Here is a 14,493-nt window from a genome sequence, read left to right on the forward strand (position 1 = left end):
CACTGATATTTAGATTTCTGTTTCTCTCCCTTTTTCTTAAGATCAGTTTACTTCTGGTTCATGCATATGCTCATACCATCAGAGGAGTGGCAGGTAAGAGAAATTTAATAAAATTCTAGGTCAGTTAATGTTGCTACTGCTTTGGGGTTTTGAAAACAGGTTTGGAGAAGGTAAATGATGGTAGACTATTTCTTTGGGGAATAGAAATAACTGGTTTCAGCAATTTTATAAGGGTGATTGTCTTCATAATGTTTGTAGTAAGTAAAGTTGTGGGGGCTGACACAGAGGCAGCTGAGTACAATGACTATTTTGACTCCCTTATTGAAGAAGAGAAGTAAGCAATTTTTGACAAAATTCCTGATGCATACAGTAATTAGGAACCTGTGTACAAATAAGTAAAATAATTGTCAAACAATATACTTAAACATGTTGTATGTATAATAGTAACACTAAAATATAACTCAAGATATGTAATCCCCTTACTAATTCATTATTTTTGGTGAATAATGAAGACCTGTTCTCATGCCAGACTATTTTAATCCTGACATCTATCTCCACCTCCCTTTTGGAAAACATATCCCTTTTTCATAAGAGTGGATGTTATCCTTTTTCCCATGAGGCTGTCTGTCAGACACTGCTTTCCTGTAGCAGTACATTGGCTCTAGACTAACTTAATCAATCAAATAAATTATGTAATATTAAATATGTATATAATTATCTTCTTTGACTGTATAAAAACCTAGACTAAATTTTAAAATTGCCTCTTCTAGGTGCCTCATTATGTTTTTAGATAACCTAAAAGTCTATTAAAAGGGGACTAGCTAAAGAAATTATGGATGCATGTAATGGAATATGTTGCTGTTAAAAAGAATGAGGTAATTCTGTATGAACTGACAATAAAATGTTATGTTACTGTGAAGTGGAATATTTTAAATTAAAAAAGAAAATTACATAACATACATAAGATACTATGCCATATTTTTCAGAAAAATATATATATTATGTATTCTAGAAAAAAGTCCCAATAAATACATATCTTCCTTGGGGGAGGAAAACATTCCCTGTTTATTTGTATTATTTTAATTATCACAGTGAGCATTTAAAAAACAGTTTTATGGTACAGAGATCAGGGAGGATCTCAGAAAATCTCTATCAAACTTCAAGAAAAACAGCATTCCTTTATTGTTTGCTTGTTTATAAACAGAGAAACCATGGAAAAATCCTCAGTTTGTTATGATAAAATGTTTTCTTTCAATATTTGCAATCTTTTTTAATTTCCTCACTTGTAAATTATGTATTCATATTTTTTGATTATCTATTGGAACATAAAATTGATGAAACAGAAACCTATACTGGCTTAGATATCCCAACCTGAGCCTTTGATTAGTGTGTGGCATTGTGTGGTCTCTGGAATTGGCTCAGCTTGGATGAGCAATTGCAGCCTCCTGTTTACAGTTGTTCTACTCTCCCATTGGACAAAGTCGAGAAATCGCACAGCTGTGATTGCTGCTGGCAGCTACTCCATAACCCAGGGGAACCAGACTTCAGAGGAAGCTTACTCTGGGGTTTCAGGGGAGAGAGACAGAGAGAAATTAGGCATTTGTTGACATCATTGAGCTGATGGATAGACCAACACTGAAATCTTTCCTACTCTGTATTTTCAGGTATAGGATCCAATAAATGTCCTTTATTCTTTAATTCGCTTTGAGTCAGTTTTTGTGTTAGTTGCAACTGAAGTCATTTCATTAACATATTTTTCTTAAGTAAATAAGAATGTAGACAAGGATTTGTGCACAGTAATTGTTATCACAAATATTTAATAAGTAAAAAATACAAATAATCTAAATGTTAAATATTAGGAAAACAAGTATAGGGATTACGGTTGACTGATATGATAGAATATTATGTAGCTATTAAAACTGATGTTTTCAAATAATTTTCAATTAACAAGTCCCTTTGCAATCCAGCTTCTGTCACTTCCCTGGCTTTGTATCTCTGGGCTCCCTGGTAACCCTCACATGTTCTCTATCCACATTGCACTCCTTGTGTGGTTTTCTCTGCATAGAAAGGCCCTGAATACTCCCAACTTGTAGCTTCATCCTACTACCCTTTAAAATTAAGCTCAGGCATAGCTTCTCCAGGAAGCCTTCTCATAATTTTTTTTCTTGCTCCCCAAGTTTGTGCCAGCCCCTACTCTATGTGCCTGCAATAACAGTAGTTATTTCTGTAACTGGTGGTGTTTTAACTATCTCTTTATGTCCTTCTTTCCCATTAGACTGTGAGCTCTTTGAAGACAAATACTAACTGCTTCTTCTTTCTTTTTTTTTTTTTACAGGGGCCCTGCTAATCTTTTCTGTGTCATTCCAATTTTAGCATATGTGCTTCCAAAGCAAGCACAACTAACTGCTTCTTACTGGTCTGTATTCCCAATCCCTAGTCAAAGTTGTGGCAGAGAATAGCTGCTCTACAAATATGTGTGGACTGTGTGCATAGATAGTTAGATGAATAAATGAATGAATTTTCCCCAGGGATATATCAAGAATGTGGGATGGGAAGCTTTGAGAATTTATAACTTTTTGTGTGTTTTGTATGGAAATGGGAAAATTTTGTGATAAATAAGTTCTGGAGATATACTGTACACCCGGAACAGTATAGTGCCTATAGCTAAGAGTACTGAATTGTATAGTCACAATTTGCTAAGAGGGTAGAACTTGTCTTAAGTGTTTTTATCAAAACAAAACAGCAATAATAATCAAGGGGGAGAAGACTTTGGAAGGTGATAGATATGTCTATGGCCTTGATGCTATTGACAGTTTCCTGGGTAGATGCTTATCCCCAAACTCATCAAGATGTATATATTAAATGTGCACAGCTTTTATATGCCAATCATTCCTCAATAAAGTGGTTTATAAAATAAAGAAAGGAGTGGTAAAGGAAAATATCGCTTCTGCTGTTTAGTTTCTAAGATTATAAGACATTATCAATGAGCTTGTAATGGCTGCCTAAATGATAAGACTATTTTTTTGAGACTTCCTGGAAGATTACAGCTTTATTTCCTATTTTTCTTCTGTTTATATGGCAATGACTAATCAAGACAAACCTTCTGCCTAGCTCCCTTACTCTTATACACAGATATTTATTTATTTACTAAATAATTTTTGAGCACCTAGAATATGCTAGACACTGGGCTATGGAGATCTGTGCCCATTGCCATAAGATTAACAGTTTAAGTAGGCAGTTTGTCTTTAAATAATACAACCGAATAAATTATCTATTCAATTGAAGACACTCTGATTTTCCATTGAAGAGAGGTGAAATTCTCTTCACCTTCAGGCGGAAAAAGGAAAGCAGCTGGCTATTTATGCAAAAAATAAGACTAGATTTTAAAAAAAAATCCACCTTTTAAACTCTTTCCGTAAAAATTTATTAAACAATATTTATTAATAAATGTTTATAATTCAAACAGTTGAAGATAAGCCCCATACTGTTACTGTCTCATGAAAAATTAAATTGAGTTACTCTTTTGATTAATTCTAAAAGCTTCAGTTTAAGGTTACTGAATTCTGACAGGAAAATTGAAGCCATGATTGATTTACATGACACACTTTTAGTGGCAAATACTGTAAAACATTGCCGAGTACTTTGACATCTTAAAAGATGAACCCAGATGAGATGTACCAGGCTTGTGGGGCAGGGCAAAGGTGTTCACAGTAAACTTCACCTCAGACCACCCACCTCCTGAGGTGCCCTGGTTAGGTAATATGCTTTCACTTTCCTAAGAGCAAAAGACCAGGCAGAAGGGCTCTCCTATCATACAATGTTAATATTAAGCTTTATACAAAAGACTTAAAACAGCATGAAGAATATAAGATGAATTCTGAATCTGTACATTACATAAGGCTGGCAAAATCCCTTTTTTCTGCCCTACTTTGAGAACAGATAGTATGTATTAGTCACTTCTGTATTTATACTGCCAGCAGAGTAGACTGTATGCAGTAGGCATTCCCAGGAATTGCTGAATGAAATATTAATGGTGATTATATGTATATAGTGGGATTATCTATGAGTGTTCTTTTCTCCTTTGCACTCGTTAGTCTTCTTCTCATTTTCTACAATGGTGATGCACTGGTGTTGTTATTTTCATAAATTCACTGTCAATGGAAAAGAAAGGAGGAAGGAAGAGTTTATTCAGATATTGGGAACCTCTTTGTCCTCTTCTGTAATTCAAGATGCCCCTAGTAATTGACGTATTTGCTGTACGTGGCCAAGAAGGTTAAACAGGTCTCCCCACACTAGCCTTTCAGATGTATAGCATAGCTGATTTTTATTTTTTCTCCAAGTATCAGAATTTTTATTCTAATATCAACCTATGTAAAATATGAACTCACAGGAAGGTTACAATGAAGAAAGCTAAGTGTCTAGTCAGTTTGAAGCATAGATTACCCAAAAATTCTTCTGGCTAACCTTGTATTTCAAGGTGGTAGCAATGAGTAACTTGAGTATGGGGTGATTTTTAACTTCCCTATAATTTCTATCACTTCAAACATATTTAAGTAAAAATCATTTATTTTGCTAATGCAGTTTCAAATCGAATCTCTTCATCCCTTACTAGCAAGATTGCTATCCTCTTGCCACTCCTCTACAGATGATCTTTAGCTACCAGCATAGATAATGTTATCTGCATTTTTATTTTATTTTATTGATATTTTATCTTATGTTATTTTTAGAGAAAAGGTCTCTTTCTGTCACTCTGACTAGAGTTCAGTAGCACAATCACGATTCACTACAGCCTTGACCTCCTGGCCTCACATGATCCTCCTGCCTCAGGCTCCTGAGTAGCTGGGACTACAGGTGTGCATGATCATGCCTGGCTAATTTTTTGTTTTTTGTAAATATGGGGTCTTGCTATGTTGCTTGGCTTGGTCTCAAACTCCTGGCCTCCAGCAGTCCTTTGGACTCAGGCTTCCAAAATGCTTGGATTACTGGTGTGAGCCACCATGCCTGGTCTATTATCTTTATTTTTAGAAGAGGAGCAAATAAGTAAATCACTCAGGGGCAATGGCTAGTGAGAGGCAGAGCTCAGAAGACAGCACTTGTCTTCTTTACTCCAAGTCTGTCCTTTTCTTACTATATACCATGTTGCCAGAATTTCATAAGGCCACAAAATGAGATATAGAATCACAGGTTTAGAATTTATAGTATGGAGACTCTATAAGCTTTATTACTTAGACAGCATAAGCAAAATGATAACAATTCAGGTTTTAATTACGAAATTCTCCTCACTAAGGGATTTAGTGAGCCATCTGTAGCTAAAATAAGTATCTCTGTTTTCCCTCGTTTGAGCTCTTTCAGGTTGTTCATCTGTTTTGTTTGTTCGTTTGCTTTTCACATGAACTGATCTTCCACAATCCATGCTATTCACATATTAATGACCTCTATGTTACAATGAATATTTTCTTATTTTACGGCTTAAATGTTAATTGCAAAAAAGATTTATTCATTTATTATCATTCTGGAAGTGACTAAAGGCCCTCATTTTTGCTTTAATATTAATCAGCCATATTTCTCTCTCTCTAACTAGCTCTGCTATTACTAGCTAGTATACAGATCCATGTAATTCCAAGACATGGAAAGATATATGTGATTTCAATTTGCTTACTTCAAATGGCTTATCTTGAAAATTAAATATCTGTATTTAAACCATTTGTGATCTTCTTTTCTCTGTGTCTGAAAGGGAAAATGTGTATAATCCCTGACCTTTTGAAAGAGTGAGAATAGTTACAATCTGATAGAGGATTTCCACCTTGGAGTTGAGTTCCTTTACCATTATCCCCAGTATGACAACCTTATATTCCTACCCTGACCACAACACTTGAGTATGTACTGTCTCTAGCTCTTGAAATAAACAGGATTCTTACATGGAAAACTTTATGTCATACCCGTGCCACTGTTCTTTGTATCATACCCGTGCCACTGTTCTTTGTACCCCTCTTCACACATTGCCACCATTAATTTCTTCCTTAGAGCCATCTTTCTTCCTGCAGAAGCAATGAATAAATTGTATAAGCCTCAGTAGATTTGGTCAGGAGAAACAATCCCAGGGTTTCATCTTGAAAACTACTTCTCTGTTCTATACACATACTTGTGAGGTGCATGTGGGCTCCAGATATCAATCAGTTTGAACCCTGGCTCTAAAATCTACTAAGCATATTTTGAAAGTTTAACCAAATAGTATTTATATGTATGTATTTGTAACTATCAGAAGAAAGAAAAAAGATGAAATATCGGCCCCTAAATCTGATTTAAGCTGTTAGGAAACCAAGGTTTTTTTTTATTCTGTTCATTTTTTTATTCTGTTCATTTATTCTTTCTCCTTGTTGATGAAAGAAGTGATTTTTCCCATTACATAGAGAATTAAAATTTTAAACAAAGGAAATGTGAGGCTACCTTTTTCTTTGATGAAAGCTCATTTTGAAGATGAAAATTTTACTTTTCTTTGGTCCTTCATGGTATCTTGTAGAAGGAAGACTCTACTGCAGATAGAAAAGAGATGCCTGTAAATAAATCTGAAACAGTGATAATTTAATATTGAATATTTATTAAAATAGGTTTTGTTCTCCTGCTTAGTTTTAATTATGTTCTTAATAAAGTAATACAGAAAATATTTAACAAAGTATGCTATGCATCTCATTCATTAACAGATATTTAATCCATATAAGCTCCAATAAAACAACTTTTTGGCTTTGTATGAAGGTCGCTTATTTTATTTAGGGATGTATATGTATAACAGCTTTAATTAAGTGTAAATTTACATACCATAAAATTCACCCATTTTAAGTGTACAATTCAATAATTTTTAGTAAATTTACAGTTTTGTGCAACCATCACCACAATCTAGTTTTAAAAGATATTCATTGCCTAAAAAGCTCTTTCATGCCCATTTGCAGTTGCCCTCTTTTTCCATTCAGAGGCCCAGTAGCAATTTTAAAAGAAAAAAAAATCTCTTAAAAATGATCCAATTCTCCTCCATTATATCTCTATCCTAGGTCAGCAGATAAAGAAACTAAAATTAACTATTCAAAACCAAAATTCACCTTGAGGCAAGCTAGGTTATAGAGTTCAGTGCTTCCCCCAAATTTAAGTATTTGTTTCTTTTATTTATTTACTTATTTGCTTGTTTTACATGAAAATAGTACTGTTTAGGTCTAAAATATGAAAAAATGTTGGAAAAAATATCTAAGAAGTGGAACCAAAAAGTTACTGAGGCTGTTTCTGCCTACCCCTAATTTAAATGCATAAAAATACACTTAAAATATTTTTTCAATATAATTAAGATGTATAAGGGTATTAAAAGACATAAATTCTGTTTTAAAGTGTTTTCCAGTTTATTAATTTTTATTTAAAATTTTCTTTTTGAATAGATCTTTTCCCCATATCTTTCTAATGTTCACAAGTGATACACATTTATTTCAGCTAAAATTTTCCATTTTGAAGCAAAGGTATCCTAACCTAAAATCATCGCGGACAAGTGCCAATTCCCCTGCAAGTTATACTCAATCTGGACACCACAGATAGTTAAAACATAACCATTTGAACTGTAGGCTGTTGATCTATTCAGTAAAGTCATTTGCCTCATGAACTCTGTTGGCCAAGTAAAGGGGTTGCTCCTCCTTAGTGGTCACATAGACTTAATCACCTAGAAATAAGTAATGAAAACATACATATAGGCCTTGTGTTAGGATCCATCTCATATTGCTCTCTCCTGCTCATAGATAGGTACTCTAAATGATTTTACTGGGAGTAATACCTTTCTTTCATAAAGATAAGCATTATCATATGATGAATGTATGTGCCACCACGCCCAGCTAATTTTGTAGTTTTAGTAGAGACAGGGTTTCTCCATGTTGGTTAGGCTGGTCTCCAATTCCCAACCTCACGTGATCCACCTGCCTTGGCCGCCCAGGGTGTTGGGATTACAGGCGTGAGCCACTGTGCCTAGCCTTTTTTTTTTTTTTTTTTGAGATCGAGTCTTGCTCATTTATATATATCTATTAATTAACCAATACATAATGCTCAATAAAAGAATCCATATTCCAGAAATAACCTTGGAATAGTAGGAAAAGCATTTTATAGTTGGGAATAAGAAATTTGAATTGTGTTCCACACTAGATAGAATAAACAAAAGTATTTAAACTTTCTGTAATTAATCAGGAAGACAAATTTCAGAAGTTTGTTTTAAGCACATGATGAACTCAGCTATAAATTTGGATCCTAAAATGACAACAAACAGAGCTTTAGTAATATCTAAGGAGTGGAATCTTGTTACCAATTTAATGGTAGAAGACTTATAAAAAATCAGTGTTTTCAATTCAGTTCCTTTCCATTCAAATTTACAAGTTTTTTTTTTATGTAGAAACCACTGTGCCAGAGCCATAGGTAATATATTAGGCCATATAAGCAAATACAATAAGATAATTTCAGCTCAGTTAGTGATCAGCAAAATAGAGTTCTGCCCTAAAGCTTACTGGTCACGGTATTGCTGCATATCTTTCAGACCCAAACTTAAAATTGTACAAAGGTAAATAATTGCTCCTATTTTCTCCCTAGGCTGAACAATCAAGTTTTCAGATGTAGAGGCTCCTCTAGGTAGTACTAAAAATAACACAAGTAGCTCTGAATTTCCCTTCCCAACCTTGAAGCTCTGCAAAATAATATTTTCCCGTCTTTTAAAACTGTGTCAAATGTGATAAACTGAGGCATCAAATCCAAATGCGATTTGAAATGATCCATTAGGGGAATTCAAGGATTGCTGGTGATTCCTCTATCATATGCATGAAAGTTGTAGGATAACATTGGCACTGTGCAGGAGCTCTGAGGTCAGAACTAGAAGGGAAGAAGCTGGTAGGAAAGAACAGTTTAGGTTTCTGACTCTGTAGTAGGTTCCAGAGGCAATTGAAAGATGTGTTTTCACTAGATTCCTTGGTAATTTCTTCCACATTTCAAAGATTTTTCAGGTAACTTTGTTTTATATAGGAAAATCTATTTGTTACTGAATTATTGGCGTATACACATCTCCTTTTTAAGATACAAATAACTTTTAAGAGAATAAGAAGGCTAATAGTTATTCACAAGTTAGTGTGAATTAATTTAAAAATATTTAAGATGATTGCTTTTCTCCTAATAATGAAAAACAACTACACTGTCAGAATGGTGACTGTTAGTTTGTTCATTTTGAGACAAGGTCTGGCTCTATTACCTAGGCTGGAGTGCAGTGGCACAATCTGTGCTCACTGCAACCTCTGCCTACCAGACTCAAGCCGTCTTCCCATCTCAGCCTCCTAAGTAGCTTGGACTAAAGGCATGAACCACCACACTCAGCTAATTTTTGTATTTTTAGTACAGATGGGATTTTGCCATGTTGCCCAGGCTGGTCTCGAACTCGTGAGCTCAAGTGATCCACCCACCTCAGCCTCCCAAAGTGCTGGGATTACAGGCTTCAGCCACCACACCCGGCAGAAAGGTAGATTTTGTTTATGAGTAGTTATGAAACACCAAATATGCATACCTGTTCGTATCCTTAAAATTTAAGATTTGTCACACGTTATCAGGTTTGTTGCCCATTAATGCCATGTGATATGAAAGACACTGTTGGTTGCCTAAAAGGTATTTCCTTGTTCTTTCTTGTATGTAAAACTCTGATTTGCAGTACACCCCACACCTCCATGTGACCCAAAGTCAAAACAAGATAAATCTAAATCAAACATAGTTTATCATTTGCCTTATCAGTAATTGATTTGGGGCGACCATGTCACTCATTTCTGGTCAATAAGATATGGAAGAGGTCTGTTAAAATACATCCAGAAAAGGTTACTTTTTGCTCCAAGGAAAAAGAGGAAAAGGAATGCACAGGAAGAAATAAGTTCTCTTTCCTCCATCTGATGTAGTTATATTTGCAAGTGAAGCTATACTTCAGAAGGGGATAAAACCAGATGGCAGAATCATCTTTCAACTAGGAGGTTGCTAAGTAATAATGCTCAAATACCTTACAGAAAGATGGAAAGTACTAGGGTCCTTTGCCATGTAATACAGTAACTAATTTAAATATTCCAGTACTTGTACACTCTTAGAATTTTGTGTTATATTAATGAATATCGAATACATCTGCATTACTGTTTTAAAAAAATGAGCCAGAGTTTTGGGTGATTGTTAACTGAAATCACAATGATACAAATAAAACGATTAGATCCCTAAGTTAGAGATACAGAAACTGTGGATTTGAGGTTCAGAAACTTGACCAAGACCACATGGCAAGTTATGAGTAGTTGACACCTTTCTAACATAATTAACCATTCTAACCAGACATCTCTACTTTTGTTCTATCAACTGTTGCCATAGAGTAATGGTCACATTGAAACATCATGGTCACCTCTATGGTCAGGTCAGGGAACATTCTCAGAGAAGGGACTGGGACTGAGAAAGTACCCTTGGCGGAGTCCAATCAGTATTTACAACTTTGTTTTATTTTGTTTCTTAATAAATGTAACGTTTCTAATAGCCAATTTGTCAGTAAAATTTTAGACATAATTTGACCTTAAGTAGGAAACTTATTTCTAATAATGGAGACAAAAATAACTAGTCATCCCTGATGATGATGATGATTTAGTGTGAATAACAATAAATGGCAAAAACCTTAGAAGTCATAACTGCTAGTGTATGTCACCATTTTCAAAGTGCAATTATCTATAATTATCTATAACTTATAATTATCCATTGCACTTAATATACATGTTACTAATGCAAAATATTTATGTATTCTAAAATAAATATATATAGAAACTACATTCAAAACTAAATTCTTGCATAATTTGATTGCACTCAAGTAACTCAGCAATATACCATAAGGATTGTAGAGATAATGTTAAAATTGTTCAGAAACAAGTTATATATCTAATACTGTAATGACATCAGAAAATACTACATATATTTCAAAGAGGTGAAAATGAGTAATGCAAAAGCTAGATCTTATTGTAGATGTCACTATACACACAAAATACATAATTTAAGTCAAATTAAAAATGTCCATGTATAAAATAAATTGAAATTAAGTATAATGAAGTTTAGGAAAGTACATGTATAAACACTGTTAATATAAATGTATAGATTATAATTTTTAACCATTAAGTTTTTGCAAGCTGAAATTTATGCTCTATATGTGTCAACACTAGTATGAATTTTGTTTATCAAAAATGTTTTTCAAGCATCACAAATTTTAGGGGCACAATAAATGAAATCATAAATTCTGACATGATATGTGAATCTATGAAAATACATATTTAGTTATATATGTAAAAATATAGGAAAAACCTAGCTAACATGAAATTCATTTTGTAGATTGAAATAGGCAATAATATATTTCTTTATAAGACTTTCAGGGAACTTAAAAAGAAATGCTTCTTTAAGTTCAATGTTGAGTTGATCTTTTTAACAAGTAATGACTTAAGATTTCAGAATGCGATGACAAGAAATGTCAGAATTAAATCATATGGATTCATCTGTTGTTTGTAGAAGGGTTATCTAGGATGTGAGCTATTTCAGCATACAAATGAAAGCAAAGGCCAGGCCCAGCGGCTCACACCTGTAATTCCAGCTGGTGGATCACAAGGTCAAGAAATCAAAACCATCCCAGGCAACATGGTAAAATCTTGTCTCTACTAAAAATACAAAAATTAGCTGGGCATGGTGGTGCGTGCCTGTAGTCCCAGCTATTCAGGAGGCTGAGGCAGGAGAATCGCTTAAACCTGGGAGGCGGAGTTTGCAGTGAGCTGAGATCACGCCACTGCACTCCAGCCTGGCCACAGAGCTAAACTCCATCTCAAACAAACAAAAAGAGGTAAAAATTACACCACCCATTTAGAAAAGTCAGAACCTCACAAACATTCACCAATCCTGCAAAAACAAATACCTACTTTTTTCCCAGAAGATAATGCAATTTTATTCTTTTATTAGTTTCCATTTTCACTAATCTCTGTTCTACCTGGGTTGAATGAATATGCCAAAATACTATGCAAATAGCTGTTCTTGTTTCAGCTTAATTAGGAACCAGAAATAGAGAACATCTCAAGGAATCTCTGAGCATTGCAGGCATGAATTGTTTGGAGTGTGCTGATTAGGTTTTGGATAAGATTGTGAATTATGTTTATGCAAATGCCCCTAAATCTACAAAATCAGGCAAAGCCTGCCATGACTGTGACTGAACAATATTTTTTTATACTTTAAATAAGGCTGAGTCAGTGTGGCTGCACCAGAGCACTTCTCCTGCAAGCCTGAGCCTTCTCAATACCTCCATCCAAGAGCCAGTCATAGTCATTCCTGGGCCATGACATCAGAGAGAGGAACAATATACAAATTCCTCTAGCCACCTTACTTCTTCAATACATGGTTTGTGTTTCTTTTATAATTTTTTTATCTTTGGTCTTTTGGTCTTGTTTTTCTATTCTAATTTTCCTGCTTTTTCTCTTGTTAATTCCTTTTATTTGTTTTCAGAAACTTTGAATTCAGTCGCAAATCACTCTGCTGCATTATTTATCAACTTTTTCACATTTACTCTGTGAAAGGGGATAATAATTGGGGCATTCTTGTCATACTCAACTAAAACAGAGTGCAGAATCCAGGTGGCAAAAGCTTTCAGAGCACATGATGCTGCTCCAAGAATTTAATTCTCTGCAAGACTGGCTGCTGAAACTGCTTGCTGTAACCTGAAACCAGTTTTATTTGCTGGTTTCTGAAATAAACTGTTGCAACTGTAAGACTCCTTATACACATCACCATCACTTGCCAGCTCTCAAAAACTTTACTAGTGCCATTGAACTTTCTGGAGAAACAATATCTAACATTTCTTCTTTGCCTGGAATTTCCAACCTCCTCTTTGTTCTTCCCACATATGTCAGACCACCTCATTTCTGTGTATGCTGTGAATTACTATTCTTGTATCTCCAAAAAATCATTAAAGATTTATCTTGTGATATCTTTTGGATCTGTGTCCCTATCCAAAGCTCATGTTGAAATGAATCCCCAGTGCTGGAGGTGGGGCCTGGTGGGAGGTGATTGGAATTCAGGCACAGCTGACCAGCATTAGCATTAAAACAGAGATCTTAAGACTGACAAAACAGACTTTGTAGCAATAAGATACCAAATTTCAACCTGACTCTAGTATACATGCCATGACAGATCACAAGTCCTGAAGGAAATTATTTTACTCCAATATATATTTCTTTGATATATTTTGAAATGGCCCTGTAAAGCTGTCTCTTGTGGGGGAAATTTGCGTTCTGTAGAGAACCCCCTTCCTTTTCCAGGTCTTTTTCTGACCCCGCCCAAAGAGATTAGCGGAGAATCTAAGACATTTGAAAGGTTTAAATCAAAACATTTGCCACCTATTACCTGGAAACCCCTGCTTTGAGTTGTTCCTCCTTTCCAGACTGAACCAATGTACATCCTACGTGTACTGGCTGAGGTTTGCCTGTAACTTCCGTCCTTCTTAAAATACATACAATCAGCCATGCACGGTGGTTCATTCCTGTAATCTCAGCAGTTTGGGAGCTAGTTGCCTCGCCGGGAGCTCAGACATGCCAATCCCTCTCCCCGCCTGAAAATTACGTCACCAGAATACGCCCATCATCTAGCTCTGCCTTGGAAATCCCCTCTGCACTTGGCACCTAGCCCACCCTTGGAAAGCCCTGCCAAAACCTGCCCAATAGCACATCGCCCCATCCGGAAATCCCACCTACCTACCTATAGCAGCTTGCTACGTCCACGTCCTGTTTCTCCACAGCCAATCAAACGCCTTCACTCCCTATAAAACCCCCGAAGCCCAGAGGAGTTGGGCGTGACTTTCCTGGCCTCTTTCCCTGGGACCTCAGAACCTTGCCCAGGAGCTGAATAAATTGGCATTTAATCTTTTTGTGCTAGCCTCAGTTTCCTCATTTTTAACTCGGCAGTAAACCTCACAAGACAATAACCCTTACAATCACGAGGTCAGGAGTTTGAGACCAGGCTGATCAACATGGTGAAACCATGTCTCTATTAAAATACAAAAATTAGCCAGGCATAGTGCTGAATGCCTATAATCCCAGCTATTCAGGAGACTGAGGCAGGAGAATCTCTTGAACCAGGGAGGTGGAGTTGAAGTGCACACCATTACACTTCAACCTGGGTGCCAGAGCAAGACTCCACCTCAAAAAAAAAAAAAAATCAAGTCGTAATCTAATCACCTTGGATGCATGTTCTCAGGCCCTCCTGAGATTGTGATTCTGGCCATGGCCACTCATATTTGTCTCAGAATAAATCTATTCACAATTTTACAGAGTTTGGTTCTTTTCATCATCGATCTACCTTTGTATTTTTACAACTCCATGGTGGTATCTCTTCCGCTCATGTGTGTTTGTTTACATTAATTTTCTCAGGTAAAAATTACATTCTACAGAAAGTCCAGAT

At 35.5% G+C, this 14,493-nt stretch overlaps 1 long non-coding RNA gene and 1 other non-coding gene across 2 annotated transcripts; both read right to left on the reverse strand.

Annotated features, from left to right (window-relative positions):
- Positions 1 to 2,293: 2,293 nt before the first annotated feature.
- On the reverse strand, positions 2,294 to 2,397 carry LOC118147560 (U6 spliceosomal RNA). Its single transcript, XR_004734011.1, has one exon. It is a non-coding gene; the product is annotated as a U6 spliceosomal RNA (small nuclear RNA).
- Positions 2,398 to 3,793: 1,396 nt separating this feature from the next.
- On the reverse strand, positions 3,794 to 13,701 carry LOC108588132 (uncharacterized). The gene is made up of 4 exons (XR_001906941.4): positions 13,441 to 13,701; positions 6,448 to 6,533; positions 5,940 to 6,038; positions 3,794 to 4,151 (listed from the first exon to the last, which is right to left on the reverse strand). It is a non-coding gene; the product is annotated as an uncharacterized LOC108588132 (long non-coding RNA).
- Between the last annotated feature and the right edge of the window lie 792 nt (positions 13,702 to 14,493).

Source organism: Callithrix jacchus, chromosome 14, assembly GCF_049354715.1.
Source record: "Callithrix jacchus isolate 240 chromosome 14, calJac240_pri, whole genome shotgun sequence".
In the NCBI taxonomy this organism is placed as follows: Eukaryota; Metazoa; Chordata; class Mammalia; order Primates; family Cebidae; genus Callithrix; species Callithrix jacchus.